This window comes from Heterodontus francisci, chromosome 5, assembly GCF_036365525.1.
Source record: "Heterodontus francisci isolate sHetFra1 chromosome 5, sHetFra1.hap1, whole genome shotgun sequence".
NCBI classification, from domain to species: domain Eukaryota; kingdom Metazoa; phylum Chordata; class Chondrichthyes; order Heterodontiformes; family Heterodontidae; genus Heterodontus; species Heterodontus francisci.
This window is the reverse complement of record NC_090375.1, coordinates 125,622,603-125,636,324: the sequence shown is the minus strand read 5'-3', so window position 1 is coordinate 125,636,324 and position 13,722 is coordinate 125,622,603. Positions and strand designations below refer to the sequence as shown.

At 42.4% G+C, this 13,722-nt stretch overlaps 1 protein-coding gene across 5 annotated transcripts in view; it reads right to left on the bottom strand.

Annotated features, from left to right (window-relative positions):
• The window catches only part of LOC137370041 (hepatocyte nuclear factor 4-gamma-like), a 165,252-nt gene that overhangs the window by 85,327 nt on the left and 66,203 nt on the right, over positions 1-13,722 (bottom strand). Inside the window, exon 1 of one of the 5 annotated variants that reach the window (XM_068032072.1) lies at positions 11,031-11,086. The exons of the other annotated variants lie outside the window; for them this stretch is intronic. The gene's annotated coding sequence lies outside the window, so the exon portion shown is untranslated. Of the gene's footprint in view, positions 1-11,030; positions 11,087-13,722 lie in introns of those variants that run through there. 5 annotated transcript variants of the gene reach the window in all.

Sequence of the window (13,722 nt, the reverse complement as noted above, 5' to 3'; positions counted from 1 at the left end):
GCTGAGTAAGTGTCGCTTGATAGCACTGTCGATGACACCTTCCATCGCTTTGCTGATAATTGAAAGTCGACTGATGGGGCAGTAATTGGATGGACTGGAATTGCTATGCTTTTTGTGGACAGGACATACCTGAGCAATTTTCCAAATTACTGGGTTGATGCCAGTGTTGTAGCTGTACTGGAACAGCTTGGCTAGGTATGCTGATAGTTCTGGAGCAACTCTTCAGTATGACAACTGGGATGTTGTCAAGGCCCATTGTCTTTGCTGTATCCAGTGCATTCAGCCATTTCTTGATATCACGTGGAGTGAATTGAATTGGCTGAAAACTGGCATTTGTGATGCTGGGGACCTCAGGAGGAGGGCGAGATGATCATCCACTCTGCACTTCTGGCTGAAGATGGTTGCAAGTGCTTCAGCCTTGTCTATGGCACTGACGTGCTGGGGATGTTCGTGGAGCCTCCTCTTCTGGTTAGTTGTTCAATTGCCCACCACCATTCACAACTGAATGTGGCAAGATTGTAGAACTTTGACCTGAGACATTAGTTATGGGATCGCTTAGCTCTGTCTTAGCATGCTGCTTCTGCTATTTGGCATGCATGTAGTCCTGTGTTGTAGCTTCGCCAGGTTGCCAAGGTGATCGGAGTTACCTGAAGGCTAGATATACGAATACACACTCATATAACCAGAATTTTGTGCCTACCCTTGACTGGACTGCACAGAAGAATGCTGTTGCTACTACTCCTGAAACTCTGCAATTCCAACTGGTGGAATAACCATTCATAGGGCATGATGAGTGTCTGTGCTATGGTCAGAAAGATGGTGACAACACACGTACATAATTTTCTGGTGAGTGTGCTATTCACCACACCATTTGGGAAGAATTCCTGATATCAGCTCCTTTTGCAGCAAACCTATGTTTGTCAAATGCCTAATGACCAACTGTAAATATGCTGCCATCATGAAGCAGATCAGGTAGCGTTGGTGGGAATTTGTAGTGAATCTTTGGGTTGAATTAGTACAAGATGATATGCCTGGAATGGAAAATTGGAACCAAGTTGATCCTCTGTAGCAGACATAAGCCGAGTGAGTCCACTGAACGTAAGACCACGACTGAAGGTTGAGCATCCTGGCTCATTGATATGGCCTGGATGGATGGACTCAACACTGAGAGGCAGGATATTCTCTCTAGCCTTAATACTTCTAGAAGCCATGCCCTACAATGGCCCTAGCTGGACAGGCAGCAGGAAGCTCCTGTACTCTGGTGTTGAACTATGTGGTTTTAACAAGTTAAAATTCAACAGTGTTCCTGTACATACATTCAGATAAATCATTTTAAAAACTTACCTTTTGGGCGACAGCTTGCTGTGGTCTCTTTAAGGACCAGTGGTTAGACCACATGTAAACCTAGTTTTCCTGAACACAAGTGATTCAGGGCAGACCGATTTAGTAAAGGAGGCATCAAACAGGTACCAGGGCTTTTATTTCCATATGCAAATTGCCTAATGACTGTTTCAGGCACAGGCACAGGAGGTCTCCTTAGATGACTATAAAAATATGATTGCAGATCACTTCTGGCTCAAAATGCCTACATGCATGGTACCTGCCTTACTGGATGCTTTGGTGGCCATTTTATATTTGTAAAATGGTCATTTAGTAGTACAGAGCTTGAGTATTGCTGAAAATAGAGACATGTTGACTAAGCTTTTCGTCTTGCACTCATCAGGACAATCCACAAGAATACTAATGTAAGGGAAAACAACAACTTTATACTGTAAGAGAGGAGAGTGCTGATTGGTACAGGCATTACCATGGGGAATGCACTAGTTTATGGTGACTGACAGTTAACTGCCAAGTTCACCTTGGCAACCTGGCGAAGCTACAACACAGGACTACATGCATGCCAAATAGCAGAAGCAGCACGCTAAAGACAGAGCTAAGCGATCCCATAACTAATGGCTCAGATCAAAGTTCTACAATCTTGCCACATTCAGTTGTGAATGGTGGTGCACAATTAAACAACTAACCAGAGGAGGAGGCTCCACGAACATCCCCAGCACGTCAGTGCCATAGACAAGGCTGAAGCACTTGCAACCATCTTCAGCCAGAAGTGCAGAGTGGATGATCATCTCGCCCTCCTCCTGAGGTCCCCAGCATCACAAATGCCAGTCTTCAGCCAATTCAATTCAGTCCACGTGATAAACTGAGTTAGGGTATGTATAGTTTCAAGTAACAATATGCCTGGGGGAGGGTAGCATAATATTTATGTTCCTGGATGAGCAATGCAGAGAATGCGAGCTCAAATCCCACCATGGTAGTCTGAGAATTTGAATGAAGTTTTTAAAAAGCTGGTGTCAGTCATTAAAAGTCCAGAGCTTCAGGGGAGGAAACCTGCTGTCTTTACCCAGAGTGGCTTATATGTGATACCAGTCCCATTCCAAGGTAATTGACTTTTATCTGCCTTTTGAAGGGCCACTCAGTTGAATCAAGAAGGTGGCCCACCACCAAACTCTTGAGGCAATTAAGAATGGGCAATCAATGCCAGCCTTGCAGAGATGCCCACATCCTCAGAATGATTTTTTTTTTTAAGATCCCTTCACTTCAACTTCTGTATGGACAGAGCAAAGCAGATGACTGCAGACCTCTGTTAGAACACCACACAGTTTGCTCCACGCCCAGCAAACATTATTCCCTCATGCAGTAATTTAACAATAGACATTCATTAGGCTTCGTCTCTGTTGTCATGGAAATGTTGGAAAACAAACAAATGTTCTGCATCTAAACCACAAGAGCTAAAACTCTGCCGATGAATGCAGTATTATCAGCAATGTGATTTGTTTGACAGGGTAATTCTCTGACTTCATCCTTCCACCAAGGGGCCTCGCCCACCCAGGGCACATATCAGAAAATATAGCAGGTGAGACTTCCTGCCAGGAGCATATGTTTGGAAAATTAACTTCTTATATCTACTGAGTGAATATAGGATGCAAAATATATTCCATAATGAGATCATTTTTCTGCATAACTTTAAAATGGAATGGAGTCATCGGGTTTTACAGCACAGAAACAGGCCCTTCAGCCCAACGTGCCTGCGCCGACCATCAAGCACCCATCCTAACTAATCCCATTTCCCCGCGCTTGGCCCGCAGCCTTGTATCTTACGGCGTTTCAAGTGCTCATCGAAATACTTCTTGAATGTCGTGAGTGTTCTTGCCTCTACCACCTCTTCAGGCAGTGTGTTCCAGATTCCAACCACCCTCTGGGTGAAAAACTTCATCCTCAACTCCCCTCTAAAGCTCCTGCCCATTACCTTAAATCTCTGCCCCCTAGTTATTGACCTCTCCGCTAAGAAAAAAAGTTTCTTCCTATCGATCCTATCAATGCCCCTCATAATTTTGTATACTTCAATCAGGTCCCCCCCTCAGCCTTCTCCGCTCCAAGGAAAACAACCCCAGCACATCCAGTCTGTCTTCATAGCTGAAATGCTCCAGCCCAGGCAACATCCTGGTGAATCTCCTCTGCACCTTTTCCAGTGCAATCACATCCTACCTATAGTGTTGTGACCAGAACTGTACACAGTACTCCAGCTGTGGCCTAACCAGCGTTTTATACAGCTCCATCATAACCTCCCTGCTCTTATATTCTATGCCTCAGCTAATAAAGGCAAGTATCCCATATGCCTTCTTAACCACCTTATCTACCTGTGCTGCTGCCTTCAATGATCTATGGACAAGCACCCCAAGGTCCCTCTGACCCTCTGTACTTCCTCGGGTCCTACCATCCATTGTATATTCCATTGCCTTGTTAGACCTCCCAAAGTGCATCACCTCACACTTTTCAGGATTAAACTCCATTTGCCACTGCTCTGCACATCTTACCAGCCCATCTATATCGTCCTGTAATCTATGGCTTTCCTCCTCACTATTTACGACACCACCAATTTTCCTGTCGTCTGCGAACTTACTGATCCTATACCTCCTATATTCACGTCTAAATCATTAATGTACACAACAAACAGTCAGGGCCCCAGCACCGATCCCTGTGGTACACCACTGGTCACAGGCTTCCAATCGCAAAAACAACCCTCTACCATCACCCTATGCCTCCTACCACTAAGTCAATTTTGAATCCAATTTGCCAAATTACCCTGGATCCCATGGGCTTTTACTTACTTAACCAATCTCCCATGCAGGACCTTATCAAAAGCCTTACTGAAGTCTATGTCGACTATATTAACTGCTTTACCCTCATCTACACATCTAGTCACCTCCTGAAAAATTCAATCAAATTTGTTAGACACAATCTTCCCCCGACAAAGAGGATGTCGAAGTCAAAACTAGAATCCCATAACTTTTAAAATAGTAGGATTATTATTTTATTATTTCAGTCATAAATCTTACCTATAGAAAGTAAACTTTAGAATGATAAGATTAGAAAACGTAATTTCTAAGATTTCTTATGAAACATTTTTTCAAAAGCTGAGGATAAACCTAGACACGCCCATGATCAAAGAATTGAAATTGTAGATCTGCCATTAAAAGACCTTTTCATGATAAATAAATAAATTCTGTCGAAACTTTCATCACTTTCTTTTCCCAGTAATTATCTTGTTTCATGTTTTAAAGAGATTATATATTTATTTTCTCAACTTACACTTCTCTTCTGAAGAAGCCGATCAAAATGGAGTGTGGTTATTTGATGTCAGAAGCCCTCTGGCTACTTGGCCCAGGGGGGCTCCTTACAGTAAAGTATGATTCTATCCTCATCCAATATTTCCAGCAGTGGATCATTGGTTAATCAGCTTCAGCATAGTGATTACATTTGAAACTTCCAGCACATACCTAACTAACTCTCCTGTGCAAGGTCCCACTTGCAGGCTAGTCTATGTCCAGGAGTACATACAATGTAAGGCATGGTTTCATGCTCTATTGCACTTGTTGGATTCTGTTCAGCTTTTAAGATTTGGTAAAATGATTGCCTTCTATAATAACATAGATCAGGAATTTCCTCATGGCTGCTCCTGCACCGCTGTAACTTAATTGGAACTAGAAACAGAGAAAAAGGAGCAGGAGTAGGCCATTCGGCCCTTCGAGCCTACTCCGCCATTCAATATAATCATGGATGATCATCCAAACTCAGTAACCTGTTCCCGCTTTCTCCCGTATCTCTTGATCCCATTACCCCTAAGAACTATGTCTAACTCTTTCTTGAATATATTTAATGATTTGGCCTCAACTGCTTTCCATGGTAGAGAATTCCACAGGTTCACCACTCTCTGGGTGAAGAAATCTCTCCTCAACTCAGTCCTAAATGGCTTACCCCTTATCCTTAGACTGTGACCCTTGGTCCTTCCTGTATCTAGCCTGTCCAGTCTTTAGAATTTTGTAGGTTTCTATGAGATCCCCACTCATTCTTCTAAACTCTAGTGAATACAAGCCCAATCGACCCAATCTCTCTTCATACATCAGTCCTGCCATCTCAAGAATCAGTCTGGTGAACCTTTGCTGTACTCCCTCCATAGCAAGAACATCCTTCCCCAGATAAAGAGACAAAAACAGCACACAATACTCCAGATGTGGTCTCACCAAGGCCTTGTATAATTGCAGCAAGACAGCCTTGCTCCTGTGCTCGAATCCTCTCGCTATGAAGGCCAACATACCATTTGCCTTCTTAACTGCTTGCTGCACCTGCATGCTTACTTTCAGCGACTGGTGCACAAGGACACCCAGGTCTCGCTGCACCTCCCCCTTTCCCAATCTATCGCCGTTCAGATAATCTGCTTTTCTGTTATTGCCACCAAAGTGGATAACCTCACATTTATCCACATTATACTGCATCTTCCATGTATTTGTCCACTCACTCAACCTGTCCAAATCACAATGGAGCTTCTCTGCATCCTCCTCACAGCTCACACTCCCACCCAACTTTGTGTCACCTGCAAACTTGGATATATTACATTTAATTCCCTCATCTATATCATCAATATATATTGTGAATAGCTGGGGTCCTAACACTGCTCCCTGCAGTACCCCACTAGTCACTGCCTGCCCCTCAGAAAAAGACCCGTTTATTCCTACTCTTTGTTTCCTGTCTGCCAACCAGTTCTCTATCCATGTCAGTACCTTACCCCAATCCCATGTACTTTAATTCTGCATGCTAATCTCTTATGTGGGACCTTATTGAAAGCCTTCTGAAAGTCCAAATACACCACATTCATTGGTTCTCCCTTATCTATTCTACTAGTTACATCCTCAAAAAATTCCAGTAGATTTGTCAAGCATGATTTCCCTTTCGTAAATCCATGTTGACTTTGTCCGATCCCATCATTGTTTTCCAAGTACTCTGCTATTACATCTTTTATAATGGACTCTAGCATTTTCCGCACGACTGATGTTAGGCTAACTGGTCTATAATTCCCTGTTTTCTCTCTACCTCCTTTTTTAAATAGTGGGGTTACATTAGTTACCCTCCAATCCATTGGAACTGTTCCAGAGTCTACAGAATTTTGAAAACTAACCAGCAATGCATCAACTATTTCTAGGGCCACTTCCTTAAGTACTCTGGGATGTAGATTATCAGGCCCTGGGGATTTATCGGCCTTCAATCCCATCAATTTCCCTAACAGCATTTCCCTACTAATACTGATTTCATACAGTTCCTCCTTCTCACTAGACCCTATGTTCCCCAACATTTCTGGGAGGTAATTTGTGTCCTCCTTTGTGAATACTGAACCAAAGTATGTATATAATTGGTCTGCCATTTCGTTATTCCCCATTATAAATTCCCCCATTTCTGACTGTAAGGGACCCACATTTGTCTTCACTAATCTTTTTTTCTTCACATATCTATAGAAGCTTTTACAGTTTTTATGTTCTCTGCAAGCTTACTCTCATACTCTATTTTCCCCTTCTTAAATCAAACCCTTTGTCCTCCTTTGCTGAATTCAAAACTGCTCCCAATCCTCAGGTTTGCTGCTTGTACTGGCCATTTTGTATTTCTCCTCCTTGGATCTAATACTATTTTCCTTTATTTCTTTTGTAAACCACAGTTGAGCCACCCTTCCTGTTTTATTTTTGCGCCATACAGGAATGAACAATTGTTGTAGTTCATCCATGCACTCTTTAAATGCTAGCCATTGCCTATCCAATGTCAACCCTTTAAGTAACGTTCCCAAATCTATCATAGCCAACTCATGCCTCATACCTTCATAGGTTCCTTTATTTAGATTCAGGACCCTAGTCTCGGAATCAACTCTCTCACTCTCCATCTTAATGAAGAATTCTATCATGTTATGATCGCTCTTCACCAAGGGACCCCGCACAACAAGATTGTTAACTAATCCTTTCTCATTACACAACATCCAGTCTAGGATGGCCTGTTCTCCAGTTGGTTCCTCAACGTATTGGTCCAAAAAACCATCACGTATGCACTCCAGGAATTCTTCCTCTACAGTATTATTGCTAATTTGGTTTGCCCAATCTATATGCAGATTAAAGACACCCATAATTACAGTTGCACCCTTATTGCATGCATCTCTAACTTCCCATTTAATGCCATCCTCTACATCAACACTGCCGTTTAGAGGTCTATATCCCCCACCAATGTTTTCTGCCCCTTGGTGTTTCTTAGCTCCACCCATAAAAATTCCACATCAGGATTCTCTGAGCAAATATCCTTCCTCACCATTGTATTGATTTCCTTTTTTACTAACAACGCTACTCCACCTCCTTTCCCTTTTTGCTAGTCCTTCCGAAATATTGAATACCCTTGGATGTTCAGTTCCCATTCTTAGTCACCCTGCAGCCATGTCTCCATAATCGCAACTATACTGTATCGATTTACATCTATTTGCGTGGTTAATTCACCTACCTTATTGCGAATTGAGACACAATGCCTTTAGGCTTATCTTTTTAACATTCTTGGTCTTCTTAGCATTATTTCGCACTATGGCCCTATTTGTTTCTTGCCCTCGATTTCTATGCCTTCCACTTTTGTCTTTTTGTTTCCTGTCTTTCGTTTCTATTCTTGTTTCCTCCTCCTTGGTCTCCCCGCTCAGATTCCCATTCCCCCTGCCATTCTAGTTTAAATCCTCCCCACCTAGGGAGGATTTGCACGAGCAAATGCCCCTGTGAGGACATCGGTTTCGGTCCTGCCTGGGTGTTAACCCATCCCGCTTGTACAGGTCCCACCTTCCCCAGAACTCGTCCCGATGTCCCAGGAATCTAAATCCCTCCCTCCTGCACCATTTCTTCAGCCACGCATTCATCTGATCTATTCTCCTGTTCCTATACCTACTAACACGTGGCACAAGAAGTAATCCTGAGATTACAACCTTTGAGGTTCTGCTTTTTAATTTAGCTCCTTACTCCTTAAATTCATCTTGAAGGACCTCATCCCTTTTTCTACCTATGTCGTTGATACCCTCATGTACCAATACCACTGACTGTTCACCCTCTCCCTTCAGAATGTCCTGCAGCCGCTCTGAGACATCCTTGACCCCAGCACCAGGGAGGCAACACACTATCCTGGAGTCTCGTTTGCGACCACAGAAATGCCTGGCTGTTCCCCTTACTATTGAATCTCCTATCACTATGGCTCTCCCAGTCTTTCCCCCCGCTTATTAATTTATTCATAAATGCATGTGGAGTTGATTTTCAGCTTGCCTGACACAAACTATGAATGGGCAGTTAAAAATAGGAGTAGGTTATTTACCCACTTAGATCTCGTCCTGTTCCCACCATCACTCATGTTAACCTTCAGGTTCTGAAGGAAGATGAGGTGCCCATCTAAAGTAGGCGGGAGCCTCATGAAATTATGCAAATCGGATCCTATTACATCAATAGGAATGTAAAGGTATTTTAACCTGAGCCTTACTTTCCACGAGGCTGAAACAAGTCGGGAAGTAGTGGGAATGACAAAGAATCATAGAATCACAGAATAGTTACAGCACAGAAGGAGGCCATTTGGCCCATCGTATCCATGCTGACTCTCTGCAAGAGCACCTCACCCAGTCCAACTCCAGTACCTTTTCCCCCATAGCCCTGCAAGTTTTTTCTCTTCAGATAATTATCCAATTCTATTTTGGATTCACAACTGAATCTGCCACCATCACACTCTCAGGCAGTGCATTCCAGATCCTAACCACTCACTGCATAGAAAAGTTTTTCCTCGTGTCACCATGACTTCTTCTCCCAATCACAGAGATGCCTCTCCAAACTCCCCTCCCCACCACCTACCTGGAAGCTGATTGGTGGCCAAATGCTACTTGAACCTCCACTGCCTGTAGCCATTTTGTGCCCTTTTCCTGAAGATGACCGTAGCTTCCTCTTGCCTCTGGCTGGCAGGAAACTTACTCACTGCACCAATTTCCCAATGGAAACCTGCTCCAAGTTAAAATTCACTCCTGTAATTGCATCTCTCAAAAACTATCAGCTCATCTAAAAACATTTCTTTTTTTAACCTTGATGTATATCTAGCAGTGGGAAAACGTGATCTCTGATTGGATGTTTCTAACAGCTTTCTAGCTCACCAGTCAAACGATCTGATTGGCTGGCAATCCAAAACAAAGTTGCCTTTTCTTGTAAAATGTTGCCCGTCATGTTAATGAACGGATGGTTGGCATATGTGATCTATAAGGTGTCAGCTATGGCTCAGTTGGTAGCACTCTCACCTCTAAATTATAAAGTTCCAAGTTCACATTCCACTTCATGGCTTAAGCACAAAAATGAAGGCTTACACTCCAGTGCAGTACTGAAGGAGTGCTGCCCTGTCAGAGGTGCCTCCTTTCGGATGGGACGTTAAACTGAGGCCCCAACTACTACTCAGGTGGATGTAAAAGATCTCACAGCAGTATTTTAAAGAAGAGCAGGAGAGTTATCCCTGGTGTCCTGACCAATATTTATCCCTCAATAAACATCACAAAATCAGATTGTCTGGTTATTATAACCTTGCTGTTTGTGGGAGCTTGCGGTGTGCAAATTGGCTTTCGCATATCATGCAACAGTGACCACACTTCAAAAGTACTTCATTGGCTGTAAAGCACCTAGAGATGTCCCGCGATCATGAAAGGCGCGACATAAATGCAAGACTTTTTCTTTCTGTTTTAAATATTTTACCAGAAAATAATTGTGCAGATTTACAAAGGTGAATGAGAGTGAGAGCCAAGGATGTGAGGAGGTGCCTGCAGAGAGAGGAACAAGTGGAGCAGCAAGGGGTGTTGTTCTGACAGGTGCTGTGCAGGAGAATGCTGGGAAAGTCAGAGTGTGGGGCTTGGCACCTGCGGAGTGATATACTACTCATCTTTCCAGCACTCCTGAGATCTTTGAACCTCTTGGGACATTGTATCCACTCCTGCTGCTCACTTCCATGGCCATTTTCATCCACACTTGTTAGGTTGGTGACACTGTTCTCTTGCTCCCATCCTTGGCAACATCACCTCACTTCAGTCCCTCAGATCCTGCAAGTAGGGTCTCCAGGTAAGAGTCCAAGGCACAGTGCGGAGGGTTATAGCACTCTGGTGGAAGCCTTCCCAGGTCTCCTTTCCATTCCTGTGTTTGCTGAAGCCACAGGAATCAGTGTACAGTTCAACCATTCTGACCCTTGCTGGGGTCCCTTTAACCAGCAATCCTTCCTTTGGCGGGTCGACGCATCATCCCGCACATCTTCTCTGATTGGTCAGGAAACCCGGAAGCAGGCTGCTAAAGCAGTGACTGAGTTAAAGAGCCATGGTAAAGCCCATTACCGAATCAAATGGGTTACCGATCTGCTACCAGCCTCCCCCACAGTGTGGGTCTGTTAGTATAAAATTCAGTATTACATAATTTAAATAAATCTACATGCATAATTCTAAGAAAACTCAAATACTAAAACCAGCACAAGTGATGCTCACCATAATACATTTTTACAGTTACCTCAAACAAGTATGAGTGCCTAGTACATTAAAACGTCTACAAAGATCAAGCTCCTGTAGACATATTGAAAAAGCTCCAAGTTTCCTTTTTTCAGCATGAAGTGAAACAATAGATAATGCATACCTCACCACTTGCCTCATGGCTTTTCATTCATGCAACCAAGGAAAAGGTTGATATGGTTCTAGCACTCCTAAACTGCTTAAATGAACATAGCTCTGAGGCTCTGACCCCTTACTTTTCCCCTCACTAACTCCTAACACTTAAAAATCAATTATCAATTATTTTAACAGCAGGCAAATGTTAAATGTCACCACTGCCATCATGGGAATTCCACTGATGTGGAAAGAGGAATTACGGACTGAAACAACAAAAGGAAACAGAATGCAAACTGTCACATATTCCTAAGATATCTCATAACCTTTTCCTCACCTTAATCCAAAAATGAAAGTGCACAGTAAATTAATGTAGTCAACAATAACCAATACTGCTGTAAACTGTTTGTAATAGAGACTTCAGGAAAAGAAAGGACAAAATCAAATGTTGCTGCAGTGGAATTTTCAAATGTTTCTGTTCTATTGCTTAAAAATCAGTCTCGATAAGGCTTTATGTATACTTTCTAAATTAATGATAACTTAAAGGCAATATGATCACACTGCTGCAGATTTGTATATTTCAGTATTTCTGTCAATATTTAGTTATTCCAAAATATGAATCATTTAACCTTTTTAAAGGTTTGGAGTGTTGCAGGCAATCCAATCCATTGCTATCTTTGGATTTCCTTCTCCAGCACACAAATAAGCACATAAACTTTCATCATTGTTTATCCCAAATTTAAGTTTCATCCTGCAATAAAAATCTGTCCGATTCCGCTCTTCGTTTTACAGACCCACAATTCATAGCTAAAGGAGCAGATTATTCCATACATTTGAATGGGCATCATCCATGTCAGAAAAGATCCAGCAAATCCTTGTGCTTAAACACCTATGGTAATAACATAAATTGTGCTGAGATACATCATGCCATCATCCAGAAGTGAGAGCATTGCCATGAAAATGATATACTGCTACTCTGGCTAAACTTCTTCCCCAAACAAAAAGTAATTTTCAAAGTCTTTCTTTTTCCATGATCATGGGAACCCATCATTAATCTTACACTAGAAGTCATATCTAAACATATAAGGCTGCCTCTTTAATCATTAAAACATTGGATGAGGAATTGACAGCCAATGGTAGAAGTAGCAGACACTACCAGCATCCCTCGAGACACATTATATCTCCGATAGTGGCTTCTAATAAGACATCATGAGAATGGGACTGAGACCTGACTAGGTGAAGCAGCTATACATTTCACAAGCTAACAAAGAGAATCTTAGAGGAAATGAACACAATTCTTGAGGGTCAATGATGTCCCCACAGTGATTATAGGCAATGGCACTAGTATATAATTGTGCGATGTTTAATGTACACTGGGTACGGAAAAAGTAAAACGAAATTCACTGCAGCCAGTTACTTCACATCAGAGGAGCAAACCATAGGTTTTCATAATGGAGTTTGAAAGAGGATCCTAGACACCAAATTCTGACTTTTTCCCTGTGTTTTTTGACCTACAAATGCATGGGGCAGAATATTCTCCACTTAGTCCCTGCCAGACTATCTTCGGGTCAGGAACCCATAAGAAACAAGAGCAGGAGTAAACCATTTGGCCCCTCAAGCTTGCTCCAACAAGCAATTCAATCACATCAGAACTTCTGCCTCAACTCCATTTTCCTGCTTGTTCCCCATATCCCTTGATTCCTGAGTGACCCAAAATTTATCTCAGCCTTAAATATATTCCATGATGCAGCATCCACAGCCTTCTGGGGTAGAGAATTCCAAAGAGTCTCAATCCTTTCAGTGAAGACATTTCTCCTCATTTCATTCCTAAATAATTGGCCCTTTATCCTGAGACTGTACCAGTGTGTTCTAAATTCCCCAGCCAGGGGAAACAACCTCTCAGTGTCTACCCTGTCAAGCTCCTTCAGAATCTTATATGTTTCAATGAGTCTCATTATTCTAAATTCCAGAGCATATAGACCTAATTTACTCAGCCTCTCATACCCTCTCATCACATAAAACCAATCTAATGAACCTTTGCTGTACTGCCTCCAATTCAAGTATATCCTTCCTTAGATATAGAGATCAAAATTGTGCACTGTACTCCAGGTGTGGTCTCACCAAAACCTGTACAATTGTAGTAAGACTACCTTATTCTTGTACTCCAATCCCCTTGCAATAGAAGCCAACATGCCATTTGTTGTCCTAATTGCTTGCTGTACCTGCATGCTACCTTTCTGTGTTCCTTGTGTTATGAAGATGCTTCTATATTTTTTATGAAGTATTTGTTTGAGGACTCATATTTAAATTGTGGAGATGGATTCATTGGAAGGCTGAAGATTTCATAAATGCTAGGCTTTGCTTTGTTGTTGACAGTTCATTGAAAGGTCACCGAGATGTTGTTTGAAAACAACCTTTGCTGGAAATTATGTGCTTTGGGTTCAGTAAACAACAGAAACCTTGGTGACCTGGGAAAGGTGTTTACAGAGAAGCCACAAGTTAATGTTTATGGAGCTCAAGAGGTTGACCTTCTATTTGGGGTTTGGATATTGTCTTCAGTTCAGTTGGGCGTGAACTGTTTTGAAGTGTTTTGCCTGTCAAGGAAAAAGAAACCACCCAGCTCACCTCTTTCTCAACCTCTTTGAAGAAACCCTGCAAAGATCCAGTGTGGGAAAGCCAAAATTCCTGGTGCTGCAACCCTCCTGAGAAGCTGGAAAATCTGC